This window comes from Pseudopipra pipra, chromosome 4 (assembly GCF_036250125.1).
Source record: "Pseudopipra pipra isolate bDixPip1 chromosome 4, bDixPip1.hap1, whole genome shotgun sequence".
NCBI lineage: Eukaryota > Metazoa > Chordata > Aves > Passeriformes > Pipridae > Pseudopipra > Pseudopipra pipra.
In genome coordinates, this window is record NC_087552.1 from 24,896,569 (window position 1) to 24,909,735 (window position 13,167).

Genomic DNA, 13,167 nt, shown 5'->3' on the forward strand with positions numbered 1-13,167 from the left:
AGTTCAGTCTGTTGCTTACCAGGAGGGATAGAACTAATCGCGTATGTTTAGGGGGAAGGCACGGTTTATCAGATCCTAACCCAGAGGTTCATGTTCTCTCTCTTTACCTAGAAACGATGGTCATTCAAGGTTACAGGAGAAGTAGCTGAGAGATCAGCATACAACAGCTTTCATGGCAGCTGCCTTCATCTGTTAGGCAGCCTTTTCTACCCCAGAGCAGATGGCTTTGCACTTGGCACAAAAGCCAAATGGATAAAACAGAGATACATGTACAAAACCTTTTTTGCCCCCACATGCACTAATGTTTGCTGAAGACATGTTACACTGGGCTTTCAAAGAGAGGTCTCTGGGTATCTGTGTAGAGGAAAGTCATTACATTCTTGTTTTTAACAAATTAGTTTGGTTCCCAAGCTTTGCTACTCAGGAAATGGTTGGGGAGCTCAAAATTCAACATTGTCACAGTATGCTGCTGGAAGACATGAAGACATGCTTGAACTTTACTACATTCTTCACAGATTTTATTTTCAGATATCATGTTTATAAATTTAAGTACTAGAAGTAGTGAACAAATACCTAGTAAGAACACATCAAAAATACACCTCTGTTAACAAAGCATCTTCAAAAGCAAAGCACTAAAAATTCAAGAAATAGCTTTTTCTTCTGTGCTTATCAGAGGATGATACAGCATATGACTGAAGCTGAATATTGTGGCTTTGTTTTGGGGGGACACCCTCCCCTTCTCCTTTAGCAATAGGGTACACTCCCCCTTCTCCTTTAGCAATAAGAAAAGTCAGCAGAGCTATTAGTATTCTTGATAATGCCCTGATTCGAGATTCACAGAATATTCTGGGTTGGAAGTGTCCCACAAGGATCATCAAGTCCAAAGTTTTCTGCAATTGTATAACCTTGCTGTTCTTCTTGTGCAGAGTGTTTCCCCGCTTATGAATATCAATAACTCCTGAGAAAATAAAGCCAGAATTTCCTGAGTGATCAGCTGACCTACTAGAATACAGGTTATCTGATCTTCTTAAAGGCAAAGTGGTTGTGAGTATTTTATGGCTATAATGGCTGACCAGTGAGACAGAATGAAAGAACAGACTTGTTAAAAAATTAACACTTAAAATAATAGACAATTGGCTGCATATAGAGAAGTAAAGCACAGCGAGACAAGGCAACGCCCTTTTAACAATAAGTTTGTCTGATTTCCTTATTTGCAAACTAGAGAAATAAAACTAGGTCCTGGGCTCATATCTGAGAACTTCACATTGATCAGATGCCCCTGAAGGGCAGCTGTCCTGTTGGTTTTAAAGCATATTTCCAGATTTACACCACCATGAAAGCAGAATCGAACACTCTTTCCACTTGCTGATTAATCTGCAGCGCTGCTTCAGCATTTTCACCAGGCACAAGATGGAGATTTCCACCCAGCTGGACATTACCTGACCTCCCTAGAGCAGAGGAAGATTTCAAGTTTCTAAACAAAATAGCATGGCAGTGTACCATGTTGGATTTGTATTGATCAGGCAGCATTTTAACAGCTCTCCTCAGCCTAATTTTAAATGCAGTGTACCACAGAAATAATCCCCATCATCTCTTGTGTGCTGAACAGGACCAAAATATGCCTCAGTAGAAGACAGGAAGGATAAATGAAACACAAGAAATTTTTTCCCTGAAGAACCTGGTATTGTCCACAGAAAATTATTTTCTTGGCCACGTTAATGTGGTTTTGTCACATAAGTGCTAAGACGGGGATGCAATAGCTGCACTGGTTATTTATAGAGGCACTGTATAAAGATTAACAGATGTTTTCAGCACAGACGTACTTTAATGGTTACTTGCAATACATTTCCATTAGAGAAGTCGAAGCATTAGAAAAAACTGTAATTCAGAAACTCAAAAATAAACCCCCTAAATTGCTGAGGATTTTTGGAGGATCCACCTGTTGTCCGTTAGGCTAATTGCTGTTCTAGTCCGACTGTTGCAGGCTGCTTCCATCTTTGATCAATATCGATTTAAAACATGGAAGTGTGGAAAAAGCAAGCCAAAGGTTGTGATGCTGTCAATAAGTCACAGCAACACTTCAGATAGGGTACGTGTTAAACTCTTGGCACTCGATTAGAAGTTAATCATATTGTCAATCCCAAACATTTAAAATTCAAAATTAATCAGATTTTTTAAAACAGTGTAGATAGACAGGTTTGGAGCCTCCATTGGTCACTCTCAAATTCTACTATTAAATCACAGGTAATTTTTTAATAAATACTTACACTAAAAACCAACCTACATTCCAAAACACAATGCTGATTCTACCACTGTCATGGCAAAGTTGCAGTGCAGCTGTGGGTTTTGGCTAAAAAAAAATACAGCAAGTCCAAAATACCCATTTCAAAACAAGACACCTTTTGGTCCCAGTCTGACTGCAAAATTCTCCCAAGGTAAATTTCAACTAAGTCAGTACAAATCAATAATTATTTGTTTTATCTTTGAAGTTTGGTTTATTTACCCAGTCTTGTTTAGTGCTTACAGGTGCTAAAGACACTTGCCTAATTTTCAGGGTGAGCTGTCTAAGCAGTAAGTTATTTCAGAGTGCTTTAATCTGCAGGGTAAGTATATGCTCCATGTTCGCACAAAAACATAAGTAGTGCAGGCTGAGCAGTCATCAGGCATCTCTACATGGTCAAGGCTTTTTTGTAGGGACTGGGAGCTAGGAGTGAAAATCAACATCATTATCACTGTTAATGAAGGATGAAGAGCTCAAGCTAAACATGTGGTAGAGCCATGAGGAAGGATGTCAAAAATTGGCTAATAAAATTTAGTAAGTGTGAAGTTCATTTGACCTTTCTGTATGGAAAGCGAGCTCTCTATACAGAGCTCATGCTCAGAGCTGCCAGATGGGAGGAAATATCTGGTATGATACCTTCCCTGCGCTCAGTTTAGCACGTGGAGCAGAACAGAGCCCATGCTCTTAATGAGAACTCGTGCTTTCATTAATCTCTCATTACATCTGATGAGCAGCATGGATAACCATCAGAGAATATTCTGACCTTCATTAGACATTCATAGAGCCCTGAACCAGAAGTGGCTAACTTTACCAGCATCCTGACAAAATTCACCTCCTGCACTTGAAGGCAGCCTAGAACAAGACACACAATTTCAGAATTTCAAGATTTAGTTTGAGGCACCTCCTAGGACCCAGGTCAGGAGTGGAATCTGAGAAGAGTTTTACTGTCAAACTGAACAAACACAACTATAATCCTGGCTCCAAATAGCTCCAAGTTTTGTGATGCCTGAAATGCAGAGTTGGCATTTTGCAAAACATCAGATAGGACATTCTGTTCCTTTTTGTCCACACCTTTTTGTTCCACACCTATTGCGGGTTATTAACCTAAATGGCAGTGCATCAAACTCATGTAGTATCTCTGCACATAGTATGAGCAATTGCCAAGTTAGCAGAACTCTGAAATTAAGCATCTTAGCTGTTTGAAGCAGAACAGGTGCCCTGCTGTCAATTGTCCTTGCCCATACCGTGGTCCCTGCCAAAGTGTCCATTCAGGACAGGGTCCCAGATGGTCTAGGTGCTGTAAAATCAGAGTCTAAACCTCACAGAAGAGCTCCAACAAAAGCTCTGAGGGGCTGGAGATAGCCAGAAGAGAAAGTGAAGTGATCAGAGTAAACCTAGCACATGTCCTGCAGACTACAGGCATCAAACAGGCAGCTCTGACCACATTAAATTTTAAACTTGGCTTTGATCTATCTGACCCAGTTCCTCCCTTTGTAATTTTCAATTAAGCCTATAAGAAAAAAGAAACACAATTTTCTTTAAACCAGTCAAAGAAAATAAGCCTTTTCTGCTGCTTTGAGCAGCAGACCACAATAGTGTATGTTGTGTTCAGGAAAAATAGAATTTTCTCAGATTCTGAAGCTTCCTGCACATTTCCATCATGTTTCCATGATCAAGAAAAACCCATATTCATCTATAAACAGCATCAGGACCTGGTTCAGTATGAACACTATCAGATACACAAGGAGGGGAGTTGCCTGTGCACCCTGGGCAGTGGGGCATTAGCACAATTACCCCCAGTTCTGGATTTCAGTGAACTCTGTGAGTGTGGCTGGTCTTGTTCTCTCACCTGAATGTGGCCAGGCTCTGCTTGAGTCCTTCATGTGGTCTATTTGTGCAGTGGCACATAGAAGAGGCAAAGGAAACGTTTCTAGCTAGAAGGTCCCATTGAGGCTTCAGTAGCCTTCATCAGCTGGTCGCTATCCTTCTGCTGTGCTGGTCCTAAACTACAGCCTTGGTGCTTTAAAACTTTCCATGCGCTACAAAGAGACAGAAGGCATAGTTTCCCGCTGAGGGATTAGAAGTGGCCTCTGCCCAAAAGCCTTGGGTAGAGGCCACTTTTGCCTAGAATGAGGCAAAGCTGAGCTGCCTTTGCTTTTGAGGGGTAAGAATGGCAACTTGCTTTATTTGAACTTTTTCATACTGATTTGATAGCCCCACAGGAAGTCAGAGAGGAAATCAGGTTGTTGCAGATTTCTCCAATACCACCTTGCCTCCCACCTGTAATTCATGGTTTGCATTCAGTTTGGGTGTTTGCCTCTTACAGGCAAATTATCACAATACTGATGATGCATGATGTAACCATGTGTTAAATAAACTATATGCTTGGCATTATCCAAAATGGGGCCAGTGTCTGCGGGGACCTTGCAGAGTCCCTTGTTAAATAGCAAAAAGGGAGATGCACTTAGGGGCACCTAAGGGGCAGATTGGCACCTGTGGGACAGAAGAGACATCTGTTGTGCCCATATTTTAGCAGCGCTAATCCGTGTCAGGAAGAGCAGGTTTGAAGCCCTCAGGGTTTAAGTCAATCATATTGAAATGCTGCGCACAAGAGGATCGGGGGCGGTATATGGTCTAATCAAGGTCTGGATGGGTCATGTTCATTCAAGGCAGAAGACATTTGGGAATTTTAAGGAAAGCTAAACCCTTGCCAGCCGTGCCTCGCTGCCGTAGGTGGCAAAGGGAAAGAGAGATGAGGTGCAGCTGTCTTGTCTAAGTGCAGGAGCACAGAATGCATGTACAGCTCTCAGGGAGCTATTGGAGAGGCTCCAGCTTTGGGAGCAGCGTGTATGACGAAAGGTATACAAGGACACCCAGAACTCGCCCGTGCTGTGCAAGACAGTGCAGGATAGTGCCCCCCCCCCATCCTTACAGATACCCCATGATCTGGATGTGCAGCAGCACAGACCCCAGAAGCAAGACTGTATTGCACTGTAACTACATGCATCTCAGCCAAGGCACCCTCCTGCACAGTGCTTTGGGGTGGTGTCTGCGTTTCTTCTGATTTACCTCTTCACTCACAGGAAACTGAATTTATTGCCAACGCAAACAGCCACAGACAGGCACACAAACACATGGAGTTTATGCAGCTTTTCTCCCTACATCCTGAGAAACTATGTCACATCATGACTTGCCTTCCACTTCCTTTCCTAAGGAACTCATAGTACCAATATATTTCTTAACATGCCTGTCAGTGTTCAACAGGCCAGCTTAGTTGAGTAAATGCTACTATAATAACACTTAGTGTCCACTGTACAGCTTTGCTCATATCCAAGGGCATTTAAAAGTCTTGAGTTTCTGCAGTTCTGAGGTAGAGACATTTATGATTCTTATAGCTCTGTGTCGTAAATAATATTTGAATATGAGGAAATATATGCAGAAAGAATTAGATTATGACTGCAAAGTCACCGGCAGTTTAAGGAAGAATGTGACACGTTCAAGTTCTCTGAAAGTAACAGACCAGCTTTCACCACATTTTTGATGAGAAAATTTTATATGTCTTTGTACAGAAATATCTTTTTCACTGCTCTTATAGTTCAGGGATGTGATCACATTTCATTAATTTCCTTTGCAGACCACAGGGTGACAAAGATTGCTTAGTGCTTGGCTTCTGCACAGCAAGATGACAAGCTGGAAACCGAGGTCCTCAGCACCTGGATTGGCAGAGCAGTACGGAGCACCCACTGCCCTTGAGTGAACAGAAACTGCGACAGTCGCAACATGCCCTCCATTGTTTGGACATGCAGGTTAGAGTCCCTTCCCATGGGAGGAACACAGAAGACGAGGAACAACACAAAGATTCAGATCCTACAGCAGAAGATGGGCTTCCAGGTGGAGTCCATAAAAGGCCAAGTCTTTATGCGTTCCAGGTCTTCAGAGCCTAAAATGGACAGATGGCACTTCAAGGCCCCACTGATGATTCACGCTGCAAATAAACTTCAGAAGGCAGCAGGTGCCAGCACTCATCAGAGGATGAAGTGCAATTGTTTTCCAGTGAACTGAGTAATATGAAAAGTATTTGTGCCATCTTGCCAAAAACACAAACTGTGTCACGTTTATTTTTAGATGCAGATATCCATCCAGGAAGAAATCACAACCAGTTATGTCACACATAAATCAGAGCTACCTGCTGATACCGTCACAGAACTTACTACAGTGCTTTTATAAATGGTTAGCTACCCAGATCCAAAGCTACATCTTTCCTTGTCATATGGCAAGGTATCCAAACTTTAACTTACATCTCAAACTGTCTGCTTTATCACAGAACAAAATACTCACTGGAGTGGAGGGAAGTGGAGGGCAGGGAAGACAGACAATGGGGAGCAGGGTTGTAGCTCTCTCCATCTTGACACCTTTCTATCCCGCACTTCTGTCTCCCCAAGAAATACTTTGTACTCCCTCTAGAGTTTGTTTTTTTTAAACATTTCTCCTGTTGGATGAATAGCACTGTGCAGAGGGAAAGGGAATTGATGTGTTTGCCTCAGGGCTATTGAAGCATGTAGTGTAGGGGTCATATTAGAGATTTGGGGGGATGGATGGTCAGACTGGCTCTGGTGGATCTGGATAGTCATGTAGCAGCTCTCATTAGCCTCTGTAGTGGATTAGCCACTGCAGGGGCACAAAGGTCTGCACTGGGCTTACCTGAATTACCTCTTAGTTGTTGCTCAGGCTATTTTTTCTGAGGTTTTTTTTTTTTTTTTTTTTACAATCTGCTTTCAGCACCACTCTATGCTGAGCCCTCTTCTGCTCCAGCTGCCAGGCTCTGGCTCCTCACTGCACTAATGTCTGCATTAAACCCTGAGACATTATTCACCTCTGGATCCCCCACAGCCTTGTTGCTCTACACGCAAAGGCAACATGCTCCTTCAGGGATCAGCATTCCAGTGAGATTAATAGGACTCATGATAGACAACAGAGTAAAAAATCATAAAAAGCCCCCAAACAGTTCCTGTATCAGCAACAAAGCTTGTACTACACAGCAGACACAGGAGTCTTAGAAAAGGATGTGTGAGTATACTTGTATACAGGTGAGAAGGATTATGTCAAAAGAAAGAACTTTCTGGAAGGCTTCCTTAATATTTTCTTCTTCTTCTTGTGTCATATGCTATGGATAATACTGGTTGTCCATTGTCTCACACTTCCTGTCTTAAAAGACAGTTTGACCCTTTCCCAAAAAAAACGTATCAGTCACGGTGCAAGTTTCTGCAATTATGTTTTCTCTTTTGTAAAAAAAATAGCATTTTTCTGCACCCTCTTCACTATTTGGAAAATAAGGTCTGCAAATCCAGTGTTAATAAGAACTATTTGACTCATTAAGGCAGTATGCTTTCCGACTACATAAATAATTTTGAATATATAACATATTTTGAGTATTTAACCAAAAGACCAGATACAAGCCCACACATATCAGTGGGTAACATTAGGGATTCATAGTTCTGGTTTAACTCAAATGTTAATGCTGGGGATTAAGGGTTAAGAGCTCTGATGTTTTTTGTCTTCTGGAACCTCTGTTAAAAGTGACTGTTCCCCCCAGATAGGCCCTTCTGCAGCATGGCATGGAGAATGATGGGCACTATTTTCACATCATGTTAAGCTAATGCCATCCCTGTCCTGCTTCCCAAGAGTGCAAGAAATAAAGTTTTGTATTTTCCAATGTACAGCCCATCTTTGACATGTAAACTCCAAAAATAGCAAATTCTCATGTTTCAAATATCCACCAAGCTTATTGACTGACCAGCACCCAGGCAGCACTTTAGAGGTAGGCTGGTATGCCTGTACCTTCCTCAGAGAGCTTTCCACAACTTGTGCCTACAGGTGTAGGCACCTTCTCCTGGGTACACGCACATGAATGCACCCACTTCTTTGTTATACTTACACTTTATAAACTACAGATTGCACTGGAAGCCCAGTTTCTCTACCACAGATTACGTGATGCTCCAGAGACAATTAGTGTTAAGATTAAAGAGCTATATCATTTTAGTTAAGCCTAAGATTAAGATTTCAACTCTCATTCTGATGGAAATACATATTCCCTACCGCCATTCTGGAAATGATAATGCTGCTGCTTACTTAAAACCAGGAGCAAATCCTTTAGATATTCTTAACATATAGGTTGCACTAGGATCCCCCAGATTGACATGTGTGTACAGATTCCCTTTTTTTTTTTTTCCTCCTCAATGACATTATCTTTGAGGAGGACGAGCTGTTTATACCATGCCCCACTGACACTGAAAGCTGCTTAAATAAATTCTGGAAAAAGTGCTTTCTAGGACTACAACTAAACTCTGGGCTTACTCTTTTGCTATCTGCCTCTCAGCTCTCCACTCTAGGTTTTTTCTTTCTTTCATCATTTTTTCTTCAGTACTTCTAGTTCCTGTCTACCCTGTAATTACACTTTTGATATCTCGTCAGGCTCCTGACCATTTACTTGCAATTTGATGGTGCATGTTCTATGCTGCAAGAAGACATCTGAGCCTTCCTTTGCCCTCATGGTCCCCACCAGTTCACAAACTGCTTCCAGCACCCAAGCCCCCCAAGTGAACTGGTGTGCTGCTTCAGGAGCTGGGGTGGCTTTCATCCATCTTTGCTTTGCTGGCATTATGGAAACTCTTGTCCAGAACATCATTTCCACCCCTCACCTCAGAAAGCTTCAGTAATTTAAAGTCTCTTTCTTCATGGAGTATCTCAAAGGATTTTTTTTCCCCGGTGGTATCTCAAAGCATAAATCAAGTGCACATAATTTCCCTACTCAGCAGTTCCAGAATTAGATATATTTTATCTACTCTAAAGTAACAAAGGACAAAATACTATTCTGATGCTTAGTTTAAAAAAACTATGCCATTGCCTCCATTTCTCTTTTGGTAGTAATTTTTTCTCCTTCACTACTGCTTCAGCGCAAGTGGTAAAAGCATTTAAAATACAGTGAAATTGTTGGCTGAGAAGTTAAAAAGGTAAGAAAAAGGAGTGTGTTTGTAGACTATTTTCTGCCCTCATAATTTCTGCCCTCCTTCACTTTCTCTCATCATATTATTCTTTTCTTACTGCCACAGAAATGCTCAAAGCCTTTGGTTTGGCTGTTTTATGCTGTGTGTTCACACAAGCCAGGGAGAACACCTTACTCTTGGTTTCAAAAGGCCTGGACTCTGCTAACAGTTCAAAATGCAGTTCTCCTTTAAAGTAGTGACACCACCTGCAAGCCAGCAAGGCTGCAGGTGTTTGCAAATTCTTGACAAAATGTGAGCCCACAGGGCAAGCCCAAGAACCAGTGAGAAGACATTGAGAAAATATTTTAATTCTAGAGGAATGTCTCAATTTTTCAGCTAGGGGAAAAGACTGATTATTTTAAAGCTAAAATTAGAAGCTATAAGAGGTAAAAATGTTACCACGTTCTTTTTTTTTTTAATTAAAATATGTATTCTACTGTAAAACTGTGACTGAGCTGAAAGATCCTTTTGATTCCAGTGCCTCCTGTTCTTTCATTTCAAACACGAGCCCCTTCAGCCAACTCAGCTCCACCAGACTAGGTGATGTGAAAAGCTGGGAAATCCGTAGCTGTCAGACAAAGCCCTGCCAAGAAGGACAATTCCATTTTTCCACTCCTCTGGCTTCAGATATCATGTGCTAACCCCAGCTGTAGGAATTTAAATCTGGTCTTTAAATTTAGGTGACAGGCCACCTGGACAGCTGCAAGGCTATCCCATGTGAAAGGGAAGGGATTCAGAGAAATCGCTTAGTAAATGAACCTTTTGGTAGTGCCTTGAAGAGTTTCAAGACTTTCATACCCTTCACAGAAGTTACAAACTGTCATTGCTATCTCTACTCTTTGTCTGCTCCCTTTAGACTTAGTTTATTTCATATGACTATATTAAAATCATATTCAAGATCACTAGCAAAATAGCAAGGGCCTTCATTTGTGGATACAGTATTTGCCTTTCTGATTAATGCTCCCCAAAAAGGAGCTCAGAGAGCTCCTGACCATCACCACCACCACCACCATCACACATCCAGAAGCCTATAACCACTCTCCTGGACTGACTGTCACTGTTCCCTGCTCAACCCCAGGTGTCCAATTGCAAAAAACAGAGGCAGATGAAGCACGAATGCCTCAAGCCTACGCTCTGCACGACCTGCAGGGAGGGCAGTTCTGGACCGAAACTAAACAGCTATGTAAGCAGGCCCACAAAGCCCTGTGCTCTCCTTCAATGTAAAGATGCTATAGGAGCAGCAAGCCTTACAGTTCACACCTATCATGGCACAGCTCAAAACAATGCTGTCATTAACAAAAGAGGTTTGTCCCATGGTTTGTCCCAACTTCCCTCAATGTACATGCAGGCACTAAGTCCCAAGGTGGGAGTTCAGCAGTGGAAGAAGTCATGGTGTCAGAAAGCAGCTCAAAATTCTCCCACCACAGAAACCCACTGCTAAATCATATTTGTGCCATACTGGGAGCTCTCAGTGACAGGAATGATATATAGCTGTCTAGCAGTATTTATACCACAGTGGGCACTGCGGTATCTGGGGAGCGCGGTATAAATACAGACCGAGCAATAGCCAGGAAAGCCCAAAGAGTGGGCGAAGAGGGTGAGTGGCCAAAGCAGCTGAGAGACGTGCTGATTCAGTGCATCTCCTTCAGCTGTCCTCAGCAGCAGGTTGCCATGGATTAGAAGTTGGGAAGATTAAAGAACTGATTTTTCTTTTTTGCCCTCCCCTTTGACAGCTTGTTTCTCGTCCTTTGCTTGAGCCCATAAGGTCCCTTGACTTTCCAACTACAGCACTCTGTGTTACTACATAAAGTATAGTAAACACATAACAATTTCTTCTAAAGAGATGATCTGGCTCATGCCTGCCAGCCTGTAACACTCAGCAGATGAGCTTACGATTGTCATGCCTGCCTTACAAATGGGGAAATCCATGCAAGGGGAAATTACCTTGCCCCAGATCCCCTTGGCTGTTCCCAAAGTAGAGAGGTTCATGTTCTCACTCAAAAATTCAGTCACAGGGCTTTTAAGACACCAGGTTGAAACAGGTTTAAATGCAAGGGAAAAGGAAATGGTTGTTCAAGAAAAACTCCTGGATGTGCATCCCTCAGTCACGTTTAATTTCTTCCCAACATGCATTAAAGGCAAGTATTTTCAACTATTTGAACAGCTGACTTTCAGCAGTAAAATCAGTGAGAATCTGAAATATGAGCTTTGCATGTTGACTTCTTTCTTCTTGATAAATAAATCACAATTCTCTGTTCCCAAATAAAACCTTTGAAATGAAATACATGCAAGGAAGAATCCATCACAATAAAAGGGGACTTGCAACAAGGTTTTGCAAGCATGTGGCTGGCTTAAGGGAGCTTCTTCCCATCTCTTCTAACAATGTTTGGGTACCCCTTCTCACTAGAGAAGGAAGGGCACTTTGCTCTACTTTTTCTATTCAGGATACTGTATTTTTTTTCTGAAGCAATATGACTGCTGCAGCAGCATACCTACTTGCTCCACTCTGCTGCTCTGCAGGGAGCTGGACTTCTCAGCAGCACCCCAGCACACAGATTAAATACTTAGCAACTACCTTTCGTCACACCTTCAGAGGCTCTTGCACAGCTGGAAAGGATGGAGTGAACTGTTCTTGAGGGTAAGATTGGATTTGCGACAGTAAGATCGGATTTGGGACAGTAACATCGGATTTGGGAGCCCCTTTTTGCCTGCAGCAGTGGAAATAGAGGAGTGCATGGGATTGCACTTACAGAGCAAATCTTACCTAAAGTTTATGAAATTATTACCATCTGACTAATTTGAGCTATTTCTGCTCAAAAGAAATATTCTACTAATTATAGAGTAATGGTGCTGGAAAGCACTATAATTCCTACTCATCTCTTTGCATTCAGAAGGCCATATGGACATTACCTCTGGTGAACAGCATTTTTCCATCTGTCCTGGCTTGATTCACTTAACAGCCTGGCTAAGGACCCTCTCTCCCTGGTAATCTGGCAGTTCAAACTCTTTATTAGAAGATCACCAAGACAGTCAAAACCAAGCCCAGCTTTATGTGACATCCTTGCTTCTCAGTGTACAATCAGTGGGAGAGCTCTTTGGAGGAGCTCTCCGATAGATAGCTTCTTAGTCCACTTATCTAAGATGCCACAACACCAGCTTGCTTTGCCTTGGTTTGATTGCAAGGCATGCTCAATAATATTCTGCAAGTACAGGATAGCTTTCCAAAATATCTCAGTCCCAGCCATCTTCTGCCCGTTTTTGCAGCAGGCATCAGAGGCAATTTTCACAGTGACTTCGCTGTGAAAGTCTGTGGATGCTACTTTTTTTGCAAGGAAAAAATCTTTGATAAGAAAAATCTATTTATCAGCCTGGCAACACAAGGGCTCCCTGAAGCCATTGGGTTTGATAATGAAAGGTCTGATGCAGCCTTTACTTTCTTCACAGTGTATGCTCCTGTAGGTAACAATCCACTCTGAATCAGTCTGAAGGACCTGACAGACTCACAGTACTCATAACAGGAATGTTCCAGCTCCTCCTGGATAAGATTTCCTCTTTCCTCCCCTGCTGCTGTTACTCACCAGGAGTGTACGTGTTTATGCTTGGACATCTCTGAGACAGCTCTGCTTTGATGTATTGTATTTCTATACATTTTTAATGTTAAAAAAAAATGGAGCTTAAAAGCAGGACAAAAAAATAAAGGGTTTTTTAGTGTCTGGGTGTTTAACTTGCAAGGAGGATAGTTTACATTCCCTGTCTTTAGATCCTAAAGGAATCTTTCAATACTTAACTACATGCTGGTAGCACAGAGCAGCCAGTCAAACCTTTCCGCAGTGAGAAACAGCC